This window comes from Giraffa tippelskirchi, chromosome 2 (genome assembly GCF_054371585.1).
Source record: "Giraffa tippelskirchi isolate mGirTip1 chromosome 2, T2T-mGirTip1v1.2.pri, whole genome shotgun sequence".
In the NCBI taxonomy this organism is placed as follows: domain Eukaryota; kingdom Metazoa; phylum Chordata; class Mammalia; order Artiodactyla; family Giraffidae; genus Giraffa; species Giraffa tippelskirchi.
The window spans coordinates 53,403,219-53,415,812 of record NC_137276.1 but is presented as its reverse complement, the minus strand read 5'-3'; the positions used below and the strand labels follow the sequence as shown (position 1 = coordinate 53,415,812).

The 12,594-nt window shown below is 41.5% G+C and overlaps 1 long non-coding RNA gene across 1 annotated transcript in view; it reads left to right on the top strand.

Annotated features, from left to right (window-relative positions):
* The first annotated feature begins 3,527 nt into the window (after window positions 1–3,527).
* Window positions 3,528–12,594, top strand: part of LOC145534964 (uncharacterized) — a 110,153-nt gene continuing 101,086 nt past the window's right edge. The window contains exons 1-2 of the long non-coding RNA XR_014075137.1: window positions 3,528–4,076; window positions 6,850–6,943. This is a non-coding gene — a long non-coding RNA (uncharacterized LOC145534964). The remainder of the gene's footprint in view (window positions 4,077–6,849; window positions 6,944–12,594) is intronic.

The following is a 12,594-nucleotide window of genomic DNA, read 5'->3' as shown; positions in this document are numbered from 1 at the left end:
AATAAGTTTTAAGATTGCAATGGGGTCTTGAGACCAAGGAGCTTAAGAATCCTTGGTTTAGATCTCTGATTCTGTATCTCATTACCATTATAAATTACAGGATACGGTGGCCTAGGGCATTCCTCAACAAACACTTTTCCTGGATTATTTGGTCTTCCACCTCAGCAGTAGAATTTCCTTTCTCACTATTCAGAGCAGTGTCTGAAATGTGGTTTCCAGAGCTCCAGTGTTAACTCTGCCCTTGATCCTCAGCCTCTTGGACCAACTTTAGAATATAGGCACTTTATTTTTTATGCCTCTGAACGTTGGAGTGCCCTACTGCTTAGCCACTGGACCCTGTGACATGATAGGAAATATATATTTGGTCTCTGCCCAGGCAATACAGAGCTCCTAAAATCATTTTAATTTCCTGAGTAATACAGATAATAAGAGCTTCTTACACAGCACGTCTGAATCCCATGCAATTTCCTGGTTGATGGGGGAATCTTTTGCTCCAGTCAGGAATCTTGGTAGGCTCCTGGATGGCTTCATGGTGGGGATGGGTCATTAGAAGTACCAAAACTTTCTAAAACTTTCAGCTCCACCTCCATCCTTTAAGGGAAGAGAGAGGCTAGAGATAGAGTTAGTCATTGATCGTGCCTGCAGGATGAAAACTCCATAAGTATTCTTGAACTCTGAGGTATAGAGAGCTTCTGTATTGGTGAATGCATTTATGTGTCAGCATGGTGGCACATCCCAACTCTAGGGGGACAGAAGCTTCTGTGCTCAAGATCCTTCCAAATCTCTTCATCTGGCTTTTCATTTGCATTCATTATAATAGTCTTTGTAATAAACAAGTAATGTAAGTAAAATGTTTCCCTGAGCTCTGTAAGCCATTATAGCAGATTATCAAGTCTGAGGAGATGGTTATAGGAACTCTTGATCTATAGCAAGTGAGACCGAAGTGTGGATACCACGGGCACCCAATGCTTGTGACCAGCATCTGCATTGCAGGCAGTCTTGGGGGACTGAGACCTTAACTTATGGGATTTGCACTAACTCTGGGTAGTCAGTCTTACATTTTAGGATATCCAGTTGATGTCTACAGAGAATTGGAGAATTGCTTGGTGTGAAAAATCCAAACATTTGGTGTCAGAAGAATGAGAAGAACAGGTTTTTTTTAGACATCTTCGCTATTCTATGTGTACTCATGACCTAGTCATCTTATCTCATCCTCTGGCTTTAAACACTATTTGTATGCATGCGTGCTCATTCATGTCTGACTGTTTGCAACCCCATGGACTGTAGCCAGCCAGGCTCGTCTATCCATGGAATTCCCCAGGCAAGAATACTAGAGTGGGTTGCCATTTCCTTCCCCAGGGGGAAACACTATTTACAGTCGGACAGTCAATACATTTTAGTCTTAAATTCTGATCCCTCTTCTGAACTCCAGATTTGAATGTTGTGTCTAGCTACCTATTGCTCATCTTTGATATCTAACATGTAACTCAAAATTAACATTTCCAAAATTTGGCTTCTGATCTCTTCCATAGCTTCTTCCTCCTCAAACTTCTTCATCTCAGTGAAAAACAATTCCATTCTTGAAGGTCCTCAGGCCCAAATCCTTGAATTTTGCATTGACTCATCTCCTTGCTATTATATCCAACTCATTGCCAAATTTTGCCGGCTTATTCCATCAATGCAACAACATTTCCCATGGCATTTACTTACCTCAACTAGTGCCACCTTCCTCTTTTGTCCGAGCTTTTTAAGAGTCAGCTGATGGATTTCCTAGTTTTTAACTTTGCTTCTTGACATTTGAATCTCCGTGCAGCTGATAGGTGTCTCTGTAGAATTTTCTGGGAAAACGTTATCCTATTTTTAGTGGTCTGTAATTCTGAAAAGACTTCTCCAGGGCCACCTCCACTTTCCTTTGGAAGCCTGGACCTCCAGGTTCTGTGCGGGATAAATTTACACTGAGCACTCATTTCCAGGTAGACTGGTTCCTGCTACTTCTTCAAGCACCTGATTTCAACCCTACCAAATATTTCTTATTAAAGCCACATTATAGGAATGATGCACATCTTGGAGGAGTCTAGGCACTTGGTGCTAGGTATCCTTATTTTTTATTTCAGGATAACCTTGGCAGGATCAGTCAGTCGTGCCTAGTAAGTCAACTTCATAGTGAAAGGGTTCGGATCTCTGGAATGGAGATTGGCTCCAAAACTCAAAAGAATTCATGTGATTCTAGTACAGGGACCTCTAGTCTACCTAGAAATTAGCCATGTGCTCCATCACCTGAACTTCTTCATCTGATTTGGAGCCAAGAGGCCTCTCCAGTTTTGTTTGTCTATGAGGCTAAATGAGTGGTTCTCAATATATGGGGATATGTCTAATTAGACTAAGAGGCAGATGAGGCAGTAAATCAGAACTCATTAGTGAGGCCACATAAATAAGACTCATCTTAAAAATGGTGAGAAAGAAAAGGAGAAAGGCATGTCAGTAATTCTGTAAGAGATGGGTGACCAAGTAGAACACTGAGATGGGATGTCAAACACAGGGAGAAGGGTGGGATAAGACAGGGACCTAGATGAACAAGAAAGAAATGAAGGCACAAGCCTCAAAATAATAGCCCAGGTACAAATTAGGATGGTGTCAGCATCCAGAGTGACTTAAATGTAAAACCCTCAAACTCTTTAATAATCTATCTAATTACAATTTCAGAGTACAGGTAGATGGGAACCAGGGCTTGCAGCTGCCAGCTTCCTTGTTTTAGATGTCAGTCTAAAGCAGGCAGCCTGGAGAACAGGAGCCAAGAAAGAAAATGCCTCTTATTCTCTTGCTCCATGTCAGGTCCGATGTTCAGTGCTGCACAAGCATTTTCTTATTGATTCTTTAAAAGCCTGTTAGGGAGGAATTATTATCCCTATTTTAAAGGTGGGGAAATTGAGATTCAGTGACATCAATCAAATCATTTAGAGCCTGTGAACCGTAGATTCAGGGTTTACACCACCCATTTCTGACTCCACAGTCCATGCTCCTCATGGTAGTACTCCAGTCTCAAGCTCCAGTCTTGAGGCTAGAGGAGCAATCCATATCTAAGTAATCAGACAGTGATCAGCTTGAGGGTAGAGATGAGCTGCTTTCATCTGTGTGCCATTAGCATCTGGCACACTACCTTGCAGATGTTAAGTGCAAATGCATAAAACTAAACTGGACTAATCTCAAGTTATCTTTCAAATAATTAATGAAACACACATGAGAGTAATTTGAGCTTCTGATGACTTTAGAATGGTTAATAGAGGTTGTTATACACATTTTTATCAGTGAAATTTTTTTTCAATGAACCTTGACTTTCCACTATTATCCTGCATCTGATGCTTCATATATCTTAAACCTTCAGCCCCTTAGCAATACAACTCAAATAGACAGGCTTACTTTCTGATCTTGGAAAATCACCAGCCTTGTTTTCACTATAACTAATATTTCCTTAAGCATCAAAGTCCATTGTCATGGCAACTACTCCATAGAAACATGCCCTTCCTGCCAGGCTCTGTGTCCTTAAAGGCACAGCAGGACTTGAAGACAGGCCGTGGTTGGATGTGGGAAAGCTCCATCTTTGTTACATGAGCCAGAGTTCATTGGTGCCAGAGCCTATACCTGCATTTTAATGTTGGAAGGTCATCCACAAGGCATTCCTCCCCTATCTTAGAGGAAAAGAAGCAGTCCAATGGAATCTCAGCGTTAAAGACGATGCTTCATGTTGTTAAAAAGCACATAAGTGATCCACACAAAATATAGTGTTTGAGCCTCAACTCAAGGGTAAATGGAAACCACATAACTATGTATTTCATTGGGTTTCTGTGGGGATGTGTAGTCCCATGCCCTGTGCCATCTGTGAGAAACTATTGAATTGTGATTTCTGCTTTGGGCTCTGAAGATAGCCAAGGACTTTGTACTAATGTCTGAGTGCCCAGGACATCTGGGATGCCCTCTGGAATGGCAAAAGTGAGGAGGCCTTCAGACCATCTTCCCCACCACAGTCATATTCATCCATGGAAGACTGATATCTCTTTCTTCCCCAGAAGAATTTGAGGGTAACTTGGTTTCTTTCCTTGAGGTCTCTACATTGTTTTCCTAACCCACAGACTATCCTTTATGCAAAAACAAGGTCTTTTTCTCCAAAAGCCAAGTCTCTATACTTGTGGTTCTCAAAGTATGGCCCCTGGATCAACAGCATCAACAGTATGTGGAAATTTGTTAGACATTGAGATTTTCAGTTCCCATCCCAGATCTACTGAATCAGTGAGCTGTGTGTTACCAAGTGTGTGCTCAGTTGCTCAGTTGTGTCCAACTCTTTGTGATCGTTAGTGGACTGTAGCCCACCAGGCTCCTCTGTCTGTGGGATTTCCCAGGCAAAGACAGTGGAGTGGTTTGCCATTTCCTTCTCCGGGGCAATCTTCATGACCGAGGGATTAAACCTGCATCTCCTGCATTGGCAGGCAGATTCTTTACCACTGTGCCTGTGTTTTACCAAGCCCTCCAGGTAATTCTGGAGAGGGAAATGGCAAACCACTCCAGTATTATTGCCTGGAGAATCCCATGGACAAAGGAGCCTGGCAGGCTACAGTCCATGGGGTCGCAAAGAGTCAGACACGACTGAGCGACTTCCACTCACTCCAGGTAATTCTAATGCACCTTAAGATTTGAAAACCACTATTTTGAGCTCTGAAAGAAGCTTAGTTTGATGTATAGGGGACTTGACAATAAAGAGGGAGGCTGACAGTTTATTTTTGCATCAAATATCTTTTCACCCAGTTTCATCAGATCTAGGGTTCAAACTTTCTTCAGTGGTCCAGAGTGTGCAGACTGACCGTCGCCCTTGATACTCCGTCATTTTTATGATTCTTTGAGAAATATCTTCTTATCACTATAGATGAACTCTGATATCTCCCTGCTTTATTGACAGGCCCTTGATGGAAGCTAAAGATAAGGAACCAGTCTTTGATACAGGATGTGGAAAATTAGTCTAGACATGGGGGCAGGAGTCAAAGCAACCACATAGAGCTGAGGAGGAAAAATGGTCCAGTTTGGGTTGGAGTGAATTTCTTTGCTGGAAGACAGAGGGTGAATGCACATTTTGGGTCAGTGTAAGGTTGGCTCTGAAGTAGGTAGCTGCTCCCACCCAGGATCGGGAGAAGTAATGCTGCTAGTGCTGAGTGGTCTGGGCTCCTGAAGCAGAGAGATCCATGGCCAATGGGCATGGGAAGAAGCATTCCCAACAATGCAGACTCAGGGAGGGCAGCAAGGAAGTTGGACAGAAGTGGCTGTCACAGGAGGTTGTAGGCAGCAACTGCAGGGGTGAAAGTGATGAGGCGGGCAGTGAGTAGTGGCACTTATAATCAGGTAGGACTGAGTTTGCCTTGGCTGCTTCTGCTGAAGGCTGTCTCAAGGAGCATCCACCAAGCCTCTTGCCTCCTTAATTGCTCTGTTAGGGGTAGGAGTGGGATGAGTGGGGTCAGGGGAATGGGATGTCTCTCTGTGGAGGAAAGAAAGGAGATATCAGTATCCCAGCAGACACAATGGATGCACTAGTACTCAAGTGAGGCAGATGAACTATTCATTCCATCAACATGAATTCCATACTGACATGTCCTCAGCAGTATGTCTTTCCAGGGCCCGGGAACCAAGGGTTTAGAATTTCTCTTTGTCATTCTAATGTGCCTTTCTCTTTCCCCCACTCTCTCCTGACTCACGAGTCAGGTCTTGTTAGTGTTTGTAGATTGTTGTACTATGAGCTACTGCATGTTGAGCTGAGGTTTCCGTAGAAACGAATAGAGACCTTGCTTTCTGAGGCTTGCTGAGAGTATTTCTGGCAATTTATCAGGAGTGGCAGTATGTTCTTTTGGGCAAGGTATTTGCACTCCTTGGAGGAAAAACATAATAAACAAAACATTATCCTAGAACAGAACTGTTCCATTTTAGTTTCCTGTCTTTTGTTTTTTTCCCCTCTCTATTATGTGTGGCTCTGCCAACTCACCTCCAAGTGCTTCTTGGGCATCTCCAGCTGAAATTCTTTAGATTCTAGTTTTTCTCCATCCAATTCTGGTGCTGTCTAACCTCCTCTGACCACCATCCAGAGGGTGTGTAAGAAGGAAGAGGTGGGATGAAGTGTATCATTGAGGGCATTCATTACAACCAAGCCAGGGAATGGAAGGCCGTGGGATCAAATAAGGCAGTTGTGCTTTTGAAAATGTATTAGTTTGAGGTCAAAGTTGCAAATGCGATGCATGCTACAAAACCTTGGGGGAAGTCTGAATTCTGCTCAGAATATCTAGGCGGTGGTCATGATTGCGATGTGAAAATAACTGGATTTGAGAAGCAAAGGGGAGCTCAAAAGGTAATCAAAATTCCATAATGACTGTGTTGAAAGGACTTAAAGAGGGGAAACTAAATTAGAATTGGGATCAGCAATAGCATTATAAGCATGAGTTAATAGGGACAGGTCTGAAGTCAGCAGATATTCCAAACTGCTTTGGCCTTTACGCACAACCCCTTTGTCTCTATGGATAGACTTTGAACAGCGGACATTTTATTATGCACGGATGGTGCCATGTGATGATAATCCATAACCTCTTTCATTTTTAGATTCATTTATGGTTTCTATTGTGACACAAGCAGAGCTAGATAGAGCTGAGATTCTTTCCCATCCCTTTATTTAACGTGTGGGGTTTATGCAAGCTTACTGTTTGTTTAAATCTCTAATGTGTGGATGCTGGGTGTTGTGAAGGATATGTCTAGATCTGAGTACTACCCTTGGCAGGAGCACCCAGATACATGAAGAATTCATCATGTGAATTTTTTTTCTAGAATGGATGGGCTGCTTCCTTAGGTTACAAGGGACTCCAGGAGGTTATTATCATTTCACAAAACCCCTCCTCAGGACCCCATTTCACAATCAGAGGTGAGTGTTGCTTTTTTTTTTCCTTTCTCCATTCATCTCATCTGATTATGACCCTGCTCCATATTGTGAAATGTGTATCATTTTGGGGGTGTAAGGAAGTAAGCCATGATGAGATTTTAAAAAAGATCATACAATGTGAAGATGCAACTTAATTATAATTCGTGAAAACAGTTTTTCATGTAGGCTTGAAATGTCTCCATTGCCTCATTGACTCTAGCTGTGTTTTCAGAGGTACCATACGATCAGTGAAACTATCCACAAATATGGGAACCAATAAATTTGGTGTCCTCCTTAGGTTATCCTAGGGACTCCTGGACCCACAGCTAATTCAGAGTCTGCATGTTAGTGATGCTGCAACAAAGATGACAATAAAGAGAGGCTAACTTTATATGCATTCCATTTTCCCAAGACAATGGTGAGCATGGTGATTTTAATACCAGGATACATCTTCTTTGTCTAACCATAGAGGTGGGTATATGTCCTGTGCCCTTAAATCTGAACGGCTTGTGACTGCTTCAACCAAGAGGGTATGGCAGAAGGCATTCTGTGTGACTTCCAAGGTTAGTTCATGAAGGCCATTCAGCTTCTGCCTTATTTTCTGTAATATTCACTCTTGGGATTCTGAGCTCCAGGTAATAATTCCAACTACCTAACTACAGGGAGGCCTGGCGTGCTGCAGTCCATGGGGTTGCAAGGAGTGAGACATGACTGGGCAAGTGAACAACAATCCTTAGACTGCTGTGAGGGAGGGCTTACATGTAGGTGCTCTATTTGAACCAACTTTCCAGACTGATGAGTGAAGAGTCTCTAGGTGATACCAGCTCAGCTGTTTGAATCAGCCTCACCCAGTAGAGTCTTTGAGCTGGGGCCCCAGACCTTGTGGAGCAGAGACAAGCAGGCCATCCCTGCTCTGCCTGATCCAGATATCTGACCCATAGAATCTGAGGGCATAACAAGATCATTTTTGTCTCAGGCCACTAAGTTTTAGGGTAGGCTGTTGTGCAGTAGTAGGTCATTAGAACGGTGGATTTTGCTGAAGTTTGTACAACATGAATAGTTGTACGGTGTTATTAATAATATACAGTACAATTCTTGTTCCATATTTGGGAGAGTATCTCAGAGTAAGTTACTTGGAGTGGATGTTGACTAATAAATGATTTAATCATGGGTAACCATGTCTTCACTGAGAGGCAAGCACACATTGCTGAGGGATTATATTCCCAAGGAATTATCAGGTAGGGAACCAGTCACCAGAATAGTAACTAGCCATCTGGTCTGTCCCTGGGAGAACCATGTACCTACTAACATTAATAACCTTCTTGGAGATCATCAAGTCCCACTGTGCCCCTCATGTTGACAGGATTACTTGGTATATTAGTGTCCCTTAGGAGAAGACAGAAGACTGCACGTTATTAAGGAGGTTTAAATTAGTTATGTAAGTTGTAACAGTGTCTATGACTACTGTAGGGCTAGAAAACCTGGTCCCAAATATTTGGTGACTTAATGCAAAAGCATACATTTAGCTCACATGTCTAGGTCTAGGGACATTAAAGAGAAGTAGTGAGGACTCCAGAACTGCACTAGTAGCTTGAAGAGGAGCTCCAGCAGGGCTGGAATTTAGGTGTACGGGAGGTTGCCATGCTTCCAGTGTTCAGACTTATGGTGGGAGACCTTGTGTCAGTGCTCCAACCACCAAGACAGAGCAGTACAGCTGCTGGATGGCACCACTGAGAGTGGCCAGAGCCAGGAGTGCAAAACGATGCTGGAAGGTGGAGCCATAGCTGTCTGCTCCTGTAATCAGAAATGGAAGCTGGAAGAGTCTTTTCTTCCCTCTACCTACTTTCTAATCTCCTGCCACTGCCTCCCATTGGCCAAAGCTAAGAGGAAGATAATTTGCAAAGGATTTAGGGGAATGTAGTCTGCAGGTTCCCAGTTCTAGACTCACAGAATAGGTGAGGGATACTATTAGAGCTGAGGAACAATAGGTACCTAATTGATACAGCTGGAAATCTTGATCCCTAGAATCTTCAAGAAAAGCCTTCAAAATACTGTCCATGTACCACAGTAAATTAGGACCCCTCTTTTGGTTGAAAATGAAAAGAATCTGAACCCAAACTAACTTAAGCAGGAAGTAAAATCTTGGCTTATAAACAAAGAATCAAAAAATAGCTAGATTTAGGTATAGGATTAAATGATGTCATCAGGATCTGTCCTCTATCTTTTACTGCTTTTCTTTGATTTCCATTCTTAGGCAGTATCTCCTGGTATGGTGCCAAGATTTCTCCCAACAGTTTTAGAAGAGTAACTTTATTTTTGTATTGGCAATTTAGTTGATTTACAATATTGTGTTAGTTTTAGGTGTGCAGCAAAGTGATTCAGATATAAATTTCAGATTATTTTCCATTATAGGTTGTTACAAGATATTAAATATAGTTCCTTGTGCTATATAGTATGCCCTTGTTACTTATCTATTTTATGTATAATAGTTTGTATCTGTTAATCCCATACTCCTAATTATCCCTCCTCTGTTCCCTTTCCCCTATTATAGTAATTTTATAGCTGTAAAAATAACAAAATAGGGGTTCCTCCTCTTCCTTTCAGCTACTTCTCTCAACGTCCATGGGTCACCTCTGATTGGTTCTAGTATAATCAGGTTCTTCTAGGTTCAGCTACAAAACCTGGCTAGAGTTCATGGCAATAAATCCAATTTGGACTCAATTCAAATGTACCTTATTTGCTTTACCTCCAAAGCATCCTGTAAGTGAGGCAAAAATCATATATGATGAGAATGAGGATGCAAGGGTGTGGATACGGCTCGCTGGTGACCTTGTTTTGCTTATAGGCAAACTTAAAGTTTTAGCAACCTCTATGGAAGAGATGTTCACAAGGTCAGAAGACCACATGTCTTTTACTCATCCAGCCACTTCAACACCCAGAAAAGACTTTTACTATGATCCAAGGCAATAACTATGTTATTCAGCAAGCAATGATCCAAGCATAATTTTAAAATCCTCAAATTCTTGCTATACTAGCACTAAGCAACCCTTCTCTGTAGTAAACGACAGAGCTTAGGGAGTTTCTATTTATATCTACTTACGGTCTTTCCATGGTTACCTCTGGCGGTGGTTAATCACACCATCTCCACCTCTGACTCTGGTATCCTAATTGTATGGATTAGGGCCACATACCCATCCTTGGACCTGAAGTGAGGTGAGCCTAAGCCAATATATATTCAAAGACAAGGGGAAGGATGATTTCACAAAGGAAAATTCTAGGCACTCCTCAGAAGAAGAGAAGCTGGGTGCTTGAGAAGCAGAAGCAATATATGGCTATTAGAATGGTTTCCTTTTATTCAGGGTGCAGGAGATCTTGAGCATAAGTCTCCGTCCACCTTCAACAACTCAGGTTCTAGGAAAGGACAGGCCCTCAATACTCTCTCACTCTGGCTTTTGTTTCTCAACAGCCAGCACCGCCCATTCTTTTTCAGCTGCCATATACTTTTTAAGGATCATTGTCAATACACCTGTGAATGCCATGCCTACATCTCTGGTTATTGTTCCTCCAAACTTGGCAGCTGTTCACTCTTCTTAAGCATGTACTGTCTTAGTGATGCTGTTCTGACTGTAAGGAGGTTGATTTCTTTTCTAGCAGGGTTCTGAATTCCTTCCAAATCCTATGTTTTCCAAGGTGCAATTCATTCTGTTTGTCTGCAGTTGGGGAGTTCCCTCTAGCCAAGAATTACTTTTTGTTTAATCATCGTTTCCAAATGTTTTTTCTACAACTGCTATAATGAACTGACAGATGGGTGCCTGATCTTCAGGAGATATAATGAAGATTTATTTTCTAAACTGTCAGAACAAGCCAAGGTTATCATACAAAAAAACAAACACACTGCAGATTGCACTCAATTCCACCAAAAATGTCAATTTCACTGGATATGACTTTTCCCTCTGAATCATGTTGATAATACAGATATACTTTCAGAGCTTATATCATCATGTTGATTACCTTGCTGATAAACACTAATTTTTGAGAAGACCAGAGCTTTCATGAATTCCATAAATCTTATCACATCAAGGATAACATTTTAAAAATCTTGACTCAGAATGGATGATGATTCTGGTCATTTGATTATTCTGTGTCCTTCAGAGAAGTGATCTTGGGCAACTTGAAGAAGAATGCCCACATGTACAAATCATCAATGAACACTGACTAAGCTTAGGTACAGTTTATACTTGCCCACAGGCAATGAACTTTGGGGAACAGAAATATTACTAAGCAATATCACACTAAGATGAACAAATAGAACTGCCACAAAGAATTTCCAGTTTTCTAAAATCCAACACAACCTGTTACCCTTGCTAGTAAATAACATCTGAACCACTTGACTTGCTAAAGGGGTTCATTCTCTTACTCATATTTCAGTTTCCACCCCTGGTCCTCTGTTGAAGGATTGTTGCTTAGGAATTTGCTCATAAGTTGAATCCACCTATATTCCTATATTTTGATTCTTTCTCCTTTTAAAAAGCAGTAACAGGCAAATATAATGCAAATTAGTATCACAAAATAATTGGCCTCTCTTTTTCTGAAATCTACACAGAAGCTGCAATGTCACAACTTGGTGGCCAGCAATTCACACTGAATGCTCTAGTGGGTGAATTGGCTCTGTACCCAGAATGAACGATGCAAGCAAACCATAAAAAAATAAAATGTACTAAACCACCAACTGACATTATGGAAATAAGACAGTGGCTGGCCAAAACCCACAGTGTATCAATTAGTGGATCTTAGTATTTGGCAGTAAGAACTCTTGGTTCTGGAAACAGAATGCTACATGTTTTATACAGTTACATAATAAATATTTCCCTTGTATTCAAAGAAGGCAAACACCTGCAGTATGTATTGGAAAACTCAGATTATGGTATTAAAGTTGGCTTCAACTCAGTTTGAAGCTTCCATCAGTTATGCTTAGTCAACGCAATGACTGCAATAATCACCTAATGGGTTGGCCCATTTCCTTTTCTCTCAGTTCTCCCTAGAAATTTCAAGAGCATAGTTTTTTCCCCCATCTTGTGGAAGGAAAGATAAGTAATCTTAATTGCCTGATAATTTCAAATGAGATTTTGCAAGATGGTTGAATTTCGGTGTGGTCCTCAGGAAGATGTGGGCAAAAGCTTTTGAATCTGTCAGTTCTCCCAGAATTGAGAGCTTCAGAGAAGGAAGTTCACACGAGCTAGGCTCAGAAGCTAGACCCTGTGGAATCCTGGAGATAATATGTGCTTGGATCAGCCAGATAAGGATCAAAATTCTGGCTTTGCTGTTTATTAGTTCATTGACTTTGGGAATATACCTTGTCCTTTGTGAATTTCAGTTTCCTCTTTTGGAAAATTAAGAGATTACTTGAAGAAGAAAAATTATTGTAAGAATAAAGAATAACAGATGTAAGTAACCTAGTCTTCTGCTTGGCATACAAAGTGTATGTGCTCAGTCGTGTCTGACTCTTTTTTGATCCCATGGACAGTAGCTCACCAGGCTCCTCTGTCCATGGGATTTTCTTGGCAAGAATACTGAAGTGATTTGTCATTTCTTTCTCCAGGAGATCTTCCCGACCCAGGGATTGAACCAGGGTCTCCTGCATTACAGGCAGATTT